This window comes from Argiope bruennichi, chromosome 3, assembly GCF_947563725.1.
Source record: "Argiope bruennichi chromosome 3, qqArgBrue1.1, whole genome shotgun sequence".
Taxonomy (NCBI): Eukaryota; Metazoa; Arthropoda; class Arachnida; order Araneae; family Araneidae; genus Argiope; species Argiope bruennichi.
This window is the reverse complement of record NC_079153.1, coordinates 17,388,314-17,402,019: the sequence shown is the minus strand read 5'-3', so window position 1 is coordinate 17,402,019 and position 13,706 is coordinate 17,388,314. Positions and strand designations below refer to the sequence as shown.

The 13,706-nt window shown below is 26.7% G+C and overlaps 1 long non-coding RNA gene across 1 annotated transcript; it reads right to left on the bottom strand.

The window, feature by feature from the left end:
* Window positions 1–1,111: 1,111 nt before the first annotated feature.
* LOC129963346 (uncharacterized) lies at window positions 1,112–7,917 on the bottom strand. Its single transcript, XR_008783967.1, has 3 exons — window positions 7,737–7,917; window positions 3,696–3,757; window positions 1,112–3,022 (listed from the first exon to the last, which is right to left on the bottom strand). It is a non-coding gene; the product is annotated as an uncharacterized LOC129963346 (long non-coding RNA).
* Between the last annotated feature and the right edge of the window lie 5,789 nt (window positions 7,918–13,706).

Here is a 13,706-nt window from a genome sequence, read left to right as displayed (position 1 = left end):
AATCCTTTTTTCTTCCAAGTTTGAGATGTATATAAAACAAGCAATTGCAAAAAATATTCTACTATTGATTTCAAGATTATTATGTTCTTTATAAGCCCCCTCCCCCTATTTTTGAAGCCATTGGTACATTTTAAATTTATTTTCGACAAGAACTTAGTCAAATGCTAGGAGAGCTATTGTAGTCACAGTACTATTTTTAGCAAGCAAATTGGTTTAGAGTAAATATGTGAATTTCGAATATAATCTACTAGCATTATGAAAATAATTAAACTATGGAATTTCATCTGGTAATTCGCTATTTATATGAAAATATGTTTATAATTTGATTTTAACGGTAACCAAAAAGCGCCTGAAGTTTTTTTACCAAATTATAAAAATATATACGAATTAATCACATCCTATATAGTTTGATGATTGAAATCACCAAATTGGGGACATTTTTCTTGGCACTTTTGGATCACTGTTACAACCGATAAGTACCAAAATAAATATTGGATCCCATCAATTTATTATGCAGCCGTTTCTAATAAAAATAATTTCTATGCTAATCTCTTTGAAGTAAGGTCATTTAATTACTATCCCAGGCTTAGTATCAGTAATTTTAATAATTTCATTAAATGAATTTTATACTATATCTAATCAATATATTTCTAACAATTGCTGGATCAGAAACATAGTCCTGTTGACTTTCATAATACAATGACTAATGAATGTGAAATATATCTTTAATATTTATTACTATTCATATTTTTGGTCATCTATCCAAAACTTAATTTATGGCCACAGATTTTTTTTTTTCTTTTTTGATTTTATTACTTAGTCAAAGTTTTGTTTATATAAGAACTATAAAAGTTTTAAACATGTATTTTGAATCATAGGAATAAATATCTGGATTTGAATTTCAATTTAAATAATTCTTTATAATTATTGTTAGAAATATTATTCTAATAATTATGAAGAGGTCGATTTTTAAAAATGAATGTTTTAACTGAAATTTGCTATAAATTTTTAATAACTGATTTGTTTATATTGAGATTATTATTTAATGATATGAATAATTAAGGAGACAATGCAAATATTTTTGGAAAATGTTTATTAAAGGAAGGGGGAAGAATTATTGCTTATTTGCATCATAGGAAAAAATTCATAATATATACAAAACAATATTGACTAGAATTAAAACTTAAAATTCTTACATCTAAATCATGAGAATATACAATTATTAATACAAATTCTATAGAGAGAAAGGAATAATGTTTTTGGTAGATAGAAATCACTCTTAGATTTGCATTTAAGGGAAAGCATTCTTACCATTTATATATTTAATGAATATTAATATATAAATGTATTTAAATGAATTATATATTTAAATGAATAAGGAATTTAGTTCCTTAAACATACTAATATTAAATAAAAACACCTAAATCAAGAATTCCCAAAAGTCAATCTTAATAATCTCATAGAACATTATAATCAAATTAAATTCCATTAAAAACAATGCATGATCTGAATTTTCACTGTGTTAAATTTTCTAATATTTAGAAGAAAAAAAAAAAAGCCTAAAAATAAAAAAAATGACTTTTTATCTAAAATTTAAAAGAACTGAAATGGTGAAATAAAAGAATTACAGGATGCAGTACTGAAGTTACATAAAGAAATATTTTTCAAATAAACTAATTTGAAAATGTAGCTAATTCAAATGTTCTTAAATATTAAATAAACATTTAAATCCAGAATTTAAATAATTTTACTTCCAAATAAATAATTTAAAATTTTGATATTATACTGACATCTAAATAAATATAATATACAGCAACATAAAAAACATCCCTAGAAAAACAGTTATTCTTCTAAAATAAGAATTATTAAATTATGGTTCATGTTTCCAAATAGAATTACACAAAATAATATTAAGGTCACAAAAATGTTCACATATCCATTCTATCTGATTCTTCAAAATCTATAAGTAATAATTATCAAAAAAAAACTATTTTAATCAAAAAATATTTAAATTTTTAAATTATTTTTTGATAAATAAATATTTTAAATTAATATTTATTTATCATTAATTAATCCTTAAAATACACAATTGTCTAATGTAATACCATACCAATGTAAATATGTCCCACAAAAAAAACATGGGAAATATTTGCTAAGAAGCCAATTGTCAGAGTAAAATGCCCTCTGCCTTCATCAATTAATTAAATGTTTGTTGCTTCCTTTCATTACTGAATTCATATGCAATGTCAGGGAAAAAAAACTGTAATTAAAGGCAAGCATGTTTAAGTATTTATGCAACATGAGAAGAAAAATCTTTAGATAAAATACAAATATAAACATCCATATATAAGTTTTCCTGATATATATTAAAAACAGGTATAATGAATTGCAAAATACAATCTACAAAGCTTTAAAGAAAACTAGTACACTTTTTCTGATAATGTCGCAGAAAATGTTAAAGAAAACTTTTTTGGTTTTCATTGTTCCAATATTTGGAAAAATTAAAACAAAATAAATAAAAAAGTTTTGGAAACAGTAAATAAAATTATAATACTATCCTCATTTATATAGATTTTAAGTCTGAAAAACAAATAAAATAATTTTTTAGAAACTCAAAAATGCTGAAAAGATTTAAAATCGTTAGATCCAATTTTTTTTTATTATTATTATTTTTTTTAGGTAATGGCCATTTTTACTATGGCAACAGTCCTGAAAACAACAGTAAAATTTTCAAAGTCTTTATACTTCATAAAATTCTATTTCCAAACACATTTCATACATATGTAAATGAAATAATTCACTGAAAGTTGAAATAGCAGGTTGATTTTTCTGTACTTCAATTCTCAACAGGACTCCTCCCATAAAAAAATATATACTTTGTTTTTGCACCAAGTCTCAGTAGATTTCCAATTTGCAAAGCATTGTTCCATTTTAAACTTATTCTTTTTACTTCATCTGAAAAGGATCTGCAGTGTTGTGAAAGATACTGTTCCATGCCAATCAAAAGACTCCACATATATTCCTGAAATAATGTATCACATTATATTATATTTACTTTATACATCCATTATAAAATGCAGAGAAGAAAATTATCCTTATTTATCAATTTTTTTTTCATAAGAATAAAAAAAAATTACATTTTTTAATGGAAAAAATTAGTTGAAGAATTTTGAAAGTAAGATTAACACCATACCTTTTCAAAATTTAAGGAAGAGATTGCCTTTTGGTGTTCATTATCAAAAGAATTAAAAAACTATGGTTTATATAAAAGATCATAAAAATCATTTTTTTAAAAGAAGCATTTTTAATGCATATATGATTAGTATAATTTGAAAGGAGTGGGAAAAGTGATTCTGAAAATAAACAATGAAAAAAATATTGCTGTAAAGTTTCGCTTGTATAACAAGTAATTAAATTTAACACTTATCACAATTCTTAAAGAATAAAAATAAAGAAAGAAAATATTCTTGTAATAGAAAAAGTTTAAGAGAATCTAATTTTTAATTCTTTTATGCACAATGAAACATTAAAATATGCCTGAGATTCTTAAAATAAATATTATCAATGTTTCACTGCTTGACTTCATTTAGAAACTTAATCAAAATGTAACTGAAAGTAAGACACATTACATGTATATTTATAAAATCAACACTTTGGTATATTAGAAACTAAAAATGTAACCAAATTATAATTACCTCAATCAAATAATTAGCTTGTTCATTTGGATAAGTACTTTCAATTGCATCACTGCTATTTACTGAAAAAAAAATATTAAGTACCAATTAAAATGAATTCATGCTTTCTACTGAAACTGAATTTTCATTTATAAATCAATCAATATATGTTTATCAGTTTATTATTATTATAATTATATTTCTATTACAAAAGAAATTAAGTGGTAATTAAAATGTATTCGTGATTCTATAAATATCGAATTTTCATCTTCACAGCTGAAAAATTCTGTTAAGACATTTTATTTATTAATTAATTCTCTAAATACTGCTGCTAATAACAGGCTTAGTCATAAATAATAATTATTTGAACTTTTCTGTATCATAAATTGAATCTAATCATTAGCCATACAACATTATTATTGCATTGCATGTGGACGTTTCATTCACTAGTATGAAGATACAAGAGAGAAAAACATGCTATATAAATAATTATCAAATGTTTTATAAATAGCAATACATGCTTTATAAATGATTATTGATCATTTCATAAAAAGATGTTTCTATATAATCTTTTCTAGAAATCTGAAAAATTTGAAATTGAAATTATAAGAAAAATTTAACACAGAATCTAGCAATTATTATCAGACACATTGATGGTTAAAATTTGCAATTTTCTTCTCTTTTCAAAAATTCTTAAAATTTAGTTATTGGACATAATCTACAAGTAATACTTTTTTTTTCACTCATAATATAAATTATTTTAATAATTATAAAGAAACAGTTTTCAGGTTATAGTATCAATATCAATATTTGTAATGCTACATTTTTTTTTAAAGTGTTTTTAGAGAGTGGTATAAAATTATCTGATGATTATATGCCAGCTTTGGTATTTCAAGACTGAGTTTAACTATGAGTATCATCAAATGCCTTTAAGCAAGTATGATTTATTTTCAATGCAATAAGAAAAAAATAAAACAAAGTTATTGTAACTAATCCCAATGGTCTGGTATAAATAATCAAATGAATTAAGAACTGTGATTAAAGGAGAGAATGATAACTTTTATAAGTCAAAGCAATTTTGAAGCCTCAACTATCATTAAAGATGGAAGTCTTGTTGAAGCATCAGTATATGTGGGTAAGTTCTTTTCTTGGAGGACTTTTATGTGGAACTAGCCCATATTTGTGTTTCATCAGACAGAAAACTACTACAACCAGTCTGACTAAAGTATGCAAAGCATTGCTAAAACATACATCAATTTATATATATATTTTTTAATTATGCTGGTTTAGAATATAAACTGAGGATACAACTCACAATCTTTTAACTGAAGTACCTCGGTCATGCAATGTTTCAAACTACTAAGTTATTAATGTAATAAAACCAAAATGATATTAGAACTAAAGAAAACTCACTAAATTTTAAATATATCATTAAATAACAAAGACAGGGCAGTTGCCTAGTCAGAAATTCTAAAAATCTTAGAAAATAGAGCTGAGTGGCAGATTTTAAAAAAAAGAAAAAAAAATTACAAGCATAGTGTTCAAATCATTAAATTTGTAAGATCCAAAATCTATGAATTGTAAAATATGATAGTGCAATTACTTTGTCAAATATAATTGGTTAGATTTCTATCTATTCATTACATTCACTAATTAATACAGTAGTTACAAAACAAGAATCTGTTTATGTACAGGCATGGATGGTGCACAGTCAAGAGTCATAACAAATAAATAAACATTTTTACAAAATTACTTATTTAAAAATCAATCTAAAAAGAATAACTGACATGCTGATAGAGCTAAAAATATCAAACTCCATTAAATAAAAACTATCCATCATTACTAAATAACATTTTACAGGTAATACAATCAATTCCTGTAACATGACAAATATAAATGTGTATAATCAAAATATCCCAAATATCTAATCAAAATATCCCAGAATACAATTCAGTATACATGCATCTGCCATTTAATATTTTACAGAGATCGTGATATATTTATCTTTTTGAGTACAAATAAATGTATTGCTACTCCGTTATTATACAGCAAAAGACAAAGAAATTTGTCTTACGAAACCAAAGTTTGCAAAAGGATTCCTGAAGCATTTAGGCAAAGAAATATCAGGTGCAAAGCATATTATAAAATAATATTCTTTTTTTTTTTTTTTAGCTAACAAAATGTTATTCCCATTACAAAAGAAAAAAATCAACTACAATTCATTCATATAAATGTATTTATAATAACAAATGTATTTGTCATTAACATATATAATAATACTTGATAATCGAAAATAAATACATGCTGCAATCATTTATTTTTTATAAGTAATTAGTAATTTTTATGCTTTTGCTCAAATGAATAAATTAATGAATCACTAAAATTAACCCATTGCTGCAGATCAATAAGTTTTGAGCAACTGCATGCTTTGATCAATTTTAGTATTCAAAAGTACTATTCCAATACTATAAACAATTGTATAGAAAATTTCGGAAACTGCTTTTTAATTTATGAATGAGACAATGTGAATTACTAAAATGCTTTCATTCATTCATTCAACTTAAGCTATTATCTGCAGTTCATTTCTTAAATCTATTTTATCATTAACTTAAGGAATGTTATGTGAAGGATATTTTTCTAAAATTAAACATTCTTAAACTAGTTTTTCAGGTGACATTCTTTGCAATATATATATATATATATATATATATATATATATATATATATATTAGTCACTTAGGGAAATGTGTATGCAAGTTTTTCTGTGCATTAGTGTGATCTATAGGGCAGTCCAGCATCAAATGATCTATAGGGCAGATAATTTGATGTCGAACTGTAAAAATAAGTCCTTCAAATTAACTTTGTTTCTTTAGACTTTTAATCAGAATTTAAATTAATTAAAAATTAAATACGATTTTGACATTTTTCTGTAATAACTCTGAAAAACATTGTTGCACAAAACTGATTATAATACTATTCAAAAAATAGTATTTTTAACCATCCCAAATTTAATAACTATGCAAATTTTTTCTGAATATTAATATTTTTTCTGAAAACTTTTACATAATTTTCAACAATAGATTTCATTGTTGTAATAAAATTTTAACTTTCTTTACTTAATTGCTCTCTTTGCTTTCTTTCTTTGCTAAATATTAATTGTATAATTTTTCTTCTAGTTACATTGCTGCAAAAAACAACCGACAATTATAGGTTATCTAAATTATTAAGGTTTTAATGGCACTATGACATCATGGGACTTGACTCAATTAAGAAGATCTATATAAATAACACACTGAACAGATGTAAGGCTATTAAAATACCATAGTTTCAATATCTGAAGTCTCTGTCACAATCTGAAGCTAATTATGTATGTTAATTTGAACCTCTATTAAGGGATCCTGAGTAACAAACTATGCATAATATATTTATTTCAAATAAAACCTAACCAACATAGCCAGATTCACCAAAGTTGGCCACCACAATATGTAATCAAAAGTATTCAAACATTTTTCAGATTTCTTTAGAAAGTTTGAAATTACCTTTGATCTTTAGTCATGTAAACAATATGACTGCACCCATATTATATAATGAAAATTTGTCACAAAGACATGTAGGAGATCAATCAAAAACTGACACAAAACAAAATAACTAAGATTTATTTATTTCTCAGAAAACTGATAATGTTTTGTAACTTTCAATGTATATGCAGGCAAGAATTGACACCACAGAATTCCGCATAACATAAATTAAATAATAATTTGAATTTTTTAAAAAGTGCAGTGGACAATCCGTAGAAATTGTACTAGGAATCTTTTTTCTTTAAATATCAGGCAAGCTTCCACGATAAAAGCTTTCATCTCTCAATTTTTTCAGAAAAAATAAACACAAAAATCAACGTTGTTTTTCGGAATATAAAAACAACTGGTTTAAAAGGTGGAAATAAGCGTAGAGAAAGTATCCAGATAAATATGGAAGACACATTGCACACTTCTACTATTAAGCCGATCTCATATATTTAACATTATAAATAATAAATTTTATTGATTTATAAACCTGGGTTACCTGGGATAACGATTTTTACACCCATAAATAAAATATTATTGTGCGTGTAAACACGCAATTGTAGTTAATATCATCCAGCTAAATGAAAATTATGAGAAATTCATAAATCTTCACCAGTGCAAGAGCACCAGATGTTTATAAACAAATAAATAAATAAAACATCTGCATTGCATTCTACCGCCTTCACATCACTTCATTTACATTTGGTATGTCAATAACGGGTCAAAAAATTTGAAGTGCTAAATCCACCACTAATTACTGAGAATAAATAATTACCAAAGGTAAATATGTTAAGTAAGTATCTAAGTGTGGAAAATTCAGATAAATGGAAACATGTAATTCTTATTTACATAAACTGTCGTCAAAGTTAGAGAAATGATTCGATCATCGATATGAAATTTAACACCGACTTTTCCAATTACAACTAGGGATGACGAATATTTTCAGAGCGGTTATTACGTAACCAATATCAAAAAGTCACAAATACAAGTGATCAATACTTTTCAAAGATGGGTGTGATTCAAATCCTTCATACGATCTTACTGATGATATTTCGATTACAGGTTTTGGATCACGATAGAAACTAACAATCGATACGAAATCACTGAAATTTTCCGGAGCGGTGACGATACGATCTGTCCAATGGAAGCTCTCGAAAGAAATCTGTGATTGGATTGAAAAGTGAACGGACCGGTTATTGGAATTATCGTATCGTATCATTGAATTGCATATCACTAAAATTCATGGGAGCGGGGATTTCACCGGAAAGTGCGAAGTCACCGCTGCACTTTACGGGAGTGACCGATATTTGTATTTGATGATTCATTATTCCATACAGATCATTTTTAATTGCTCGTGACATGATTGACTTTGATTACATGTACTCTGTTTACTGCTGGCGCCATCTATTGGTAAAATATAGGACTAAAGTAAACATTTTAAAGAAATGACATATATTTTTAACTCATTTTTTCCAGAAAATGGTTCACTCTAAGAAATAAATTAAATAAATAGTTTTGAGAAAAAAAATAAAATTTAAGAAGTAAGCTGAAACAGATAAATTAATTCAATCACACGTTAATTAAATTAGTAAATTAAGTATTACAATTAATAAATTTTATATTTAATATTAAGTAATAATTTTTAGTTAATAATATGATTGAAATAACAGATATTTGGAACGCATATTTAAAAATAACAACAGCAATATTATTTGTTATTCAAAAAATCGTGGATTATGCATCTCTAGTATCGTATCAATGAATTGCATATCACTGAAATTTATCGGAGCGGTGATTTCACCGGAAAGTGCAAGGCTTCACTGGAAAGTGCGAAGTCACAGCTCCACTTTACGGGAGTGACCGATATTCGTATTTGATGATGCACTATTCCATACAGATCATTTTTAATTGCTCGTGACATGATTGACTTTGATTACATGTATGTTTACTGCTGGCGCCATCTATTGGTAGAATATAGGACTAAAGTAAACATTTTAATGTCTGTTTATTATATCTTCAATCCATTTTAAGTAGTAGTAGAATCGAGATTCCAACAAACGAGGTGATTTAAAATTCGACGTATAATTTTCTAAAGCTTCGACTTTTCACGAAGGGTATGTAGCAAATTTATGAATGCTGAAATTGTGGTGGACTTGCTGATTTCATTTCAAGAAACTTCATTTTCGCAGCTGGTGTCCGCGAAATGCCATGTATTTTCAAAAGAGTTGGCCAATCCATGCTACACCTCTACGAAACTTGTACAGCTGTGGATGATAAGAGTTTTGAGAAGCTGTTTATGTAATTAAACTTATGTATGTACTACCCAAATCTGAAATTTTGCCACATGGAAGATTTTTATCCGTAATTCATTTGTCTTTAATGTAACCACTTGCATCGTTTAGCTTTCCCAGATATTCATCGGACAAATATTCCTATGCGAGTCTATCATATTCTTGTGCATTCTGTCTCTCCTAACAAGTTTATCGCTCTATTTTTAATCACTAATTACTACGTAATTAATTACTAATTACTAATTTAGTATTTTTAATACTAAATTACTACGGAATGCGTTTATATTCATTAAAACCTTTAGAAGATACTTTTAATTCCATATCAGATAAATATTATTGTTTGTGCTGTTAGATGCTCATCAATAAATCCTTTATTATGTAAACCTCTCGCTCACAACGAAGGTCAAATTCGCCATTTTCATATGTAGTGTTTCAGTATTGAGAATTCTTATGAATGCACTAACAATTGAATCTAGGGACCAAAGTCGTTTTAGTATTTTTAAGTATCTCGAATATCTTGAAATCCTAGATAAGTTAAAATAAATACCTTATAAAAAATATGATCTACTTAAAAAGTAGAGGAAATATCTAAGAAGTTATGAAACCTTTTCCATTACAAAGGGATTTTAAGATTCATATTCATGATATTGTTTGTTGATATTTTTTTAAGTTATTGTGTGCAAACCGGAAGTTGACAGTTTCTCTCTCTATCTCTCTTTTTCTAACTCTAAATTAAAATATTTTTGGTCCAGTTTAAATATAAGTACATTGTTCATATATATGGCAGGTTTTTAGTAAAATCGAATTGCAAAGCTGAGATTCTACCTCGGAACCGTGAACTAAAAACAAACGAAACGAGAAAATTTCGCCAGAAAATCCGCCTTATAAGCCAGATAACAGCTACGTTACACGGGCAATTGCTTTTATATTGTGGTCTTGTTATTCGGCTGTAAACCACAAGATCCCAAGTTCTATCCTCGCTCATACCAATTCGCCACACACTCCTACTTTCTAAGGAATAATAGTTATCAAATGCTTTCAATACAAAAATTGTTCATCATGACGGGACAATGATTCATCTCATTTAAATAAACTTTTTTTCTGTATTTAAAGGAATTGCAAATAATTTCTCCTTCCAACCTGTTAAAACTTACAGGGTAATCTGAATGACCAAGATGTCAAGACATGTAATACAGGTACTGTTTATTTATGTTATCTTCTCTTACGGGGAGGCCATGCGCCCACTCGTCACTGTAAATGTACATCCTCTAATGGGAATATGGCAATTAAACTCCGCATTGTTGTTGTACTCTCCACAGAAGCAAGAATCAACTAACTTACACGAGTACTTTTTATTCTGAGCTGCTCACGGAAAGATTATGAATTATAGCTAAATGAAGATTCCTGTCCCTCACTTTGAATTAGATGATTCATCACTGAATTCGTCTAAGTCTTTCATATTATTTGTATCATATCATGGGGTGGTTCAAATCCAATAAAATTTTTACCATTTGTTCGTATTCTCAAGATAACATGGAGAAACCATATACGTATATTACATACATATTAAATGTGTTTTACCAATTAATATGCAAGATAAAAGTCATCATGCTCTATTTCATAGTTTTATTTATTTCTCCTGGAAGAATTATTAAATTTAATGGCAGATTTAAAAAAAAAAAACTTTTTTGTTAAATCCAGGACCACGTTGTGATACACATATATTTTCAAGGTAGAAATCAAGAATAAAGACCATGGCTTTTAAACCAAAGGCTTTCATATCTTTTATATATATATATATATATATATATATATATATATATATATATATATATATATATCTTAAATACATAATATTAAATATCTTAATACATAATAATGATCTTACATATCTTAAATATACTTTATTTTACATGTCTTATATATACTTTAAAAAAGAGATTTAATAAAACCAAAACAGAACAAGAATTTATTTTAATTGGATTTTTTCACATACTGCAGCAACTTGATATTGGATAATTAAAGTTATAAACCCAGATCCAAATTATTATTAATAATTAGAGAAATATGGAAGAGAAAGAAACTCGTACAACTCAGAAGTTCAGTTTGAGGTCCAATGGTTAGAAAATAATTCTAAGAGCTTGGAAAAAGTGAATTTATTGCATCTTTATAACTATTAAATGATGTGCAATCCTGGATTCTATGGATTATGACCGGAAAAGATACAGAAATTTTTCAGAAGTTGTCTCATGAAAATAACTGCGACAAGTGGATTTTCCAATGGAATTTACTTAAATTCGTAACTATTCTTAATTAAAAAAATTTGATTCCTTGTTTTAGATAGATTATACTTGAAGCCAGAGAGATAATCAAATCAGGCGAATCATAAAAAAACGTCTGTTACCGAAAGTTTTCGAGGATGAAAGTTTTTAAACTAGGGTTTCAAAACTTTTTCTTTCACTAGCCTTTTCAGTAATCTCTCCTTAACTTTGACTCTTTTTGTTTTGAAAAAACTTGACACATTAATGAAAGGTTACATTTCTCATTAGTTATATTTCTTTTAACTCTTTTGATTTATGAAAGGAAAGGATGAAAGGGGAAGAGATCTTTACATTCCCAATAGATGGAATCTACCTTCATCTTTCTACTTATTGACTAAATTTGTTTTTCTGTTTGAAGTAAAAAGGTTGGCAAAAATTTGTATCCTTTCTTTTATTTTAAATGTTTAAAGAAGGTAAATGATAAAAAAGAAGGGGCAAGTGGTCTTATAAAGACTTTCTTGTATACTTTCTAATAACAGTACTTCTCCAGAAAATGCCTTGCATGGCATTGAAGTAAAATGGTTAAGAAAGATCAATCTTTTGAGCGAATTTAGCATTTTTACTGAATCTATCGTGTGATACTTGGCAAATGTTTGGCGATTAATTTCTGGCACGTGGTAAAAAGTATCCGAAATCGAATTCGTATTTTAGACACGTTTTTCCTAGCCGATTAAAACAAAAATTTGACACAAAACTATACTTTTAGTTACAAAATTACATGCTAAATTTAATATATTATGTCGCTCTGTTTTTCAGTAGCATTATATGTTTATGAAATTATATTTATATGTTTATGAAAGTACAAACCGACTGACGGCCAACCCCTTGTAGGATTCGGTGCAAAATTTGATAGATGTCTACACTATAGATGGTAAATAGACCGTATTGTATCTATTCAGCTCTTTCTGTTTTGTGTTAATTATATTCATTCTGTCAAAGTTATCTTGTTAACTTATAACAAAACAGTCAAACAGACAGATTTCCTCTGGAAATGATTTTGCTCAAAAATCTGCAAAGAGAGAAATATATAAATTTGATGCATACCAAATTTTACCCGTCTATCTCGGAGGGTTTTTAACTTTTCTTTGTCACACAAAGACAGGCGTGAAAATATTTTCTAAATATGTGTTTTTCGAATTCAGGGAAGGTCTAAAACGTGAAGTTTCGTCAAAATATCGAGTTCGAAATTTTTAATGACTGCAATGATAAACTAAAGACACAATAAACAAAATCTTTCTTTAGATTTCAACAACGGAAAAAAATGATGAAACGGTGAAAGCGGTTTGAATCTCCCGGCAATAATGAAATATTTTGTTGAAAATAATGTAAATTTTTTTTAAAGTTGTCCAAATTAAATTTTTTTAAAAATGTGGTTTCTAAATTACAATCATTCAAAAGATAATTTTTTGAATTTTAGAACGATTTAAAATTATTTTTGTGCAATTATATTTACATTATTAATTATAGAGGATAAAGTAAAAATTTTGCTAAAGTAAAAAAAAAAAAAAAAAAAAATGTGAAGAAGAGAACACTTTTATCTTCTAACCAATATCGGTACAAATTTTTTTTAACTCGAGATCAAACGTCTTGGCTGTAGAGAACACACATTTTCTCTCTTTCCTTTATAGAGATAATAATATTGCTGAAAGCTGTATGTATTGATAGGCATTAGAAGTTTAATCTATTTTTTTTAAACAATTATTTTCATATCTTTTTTTTGAACAAAAATTTGTCTATTTTGAACTCATTCATGAAATTTTTGTTATATAAGATTACCTGCTATTTGAAGTACATCTAAAGCAATGACCGAAACATTTTTGATATTTTTACATCACATATTTGAACATATCTTTTCGT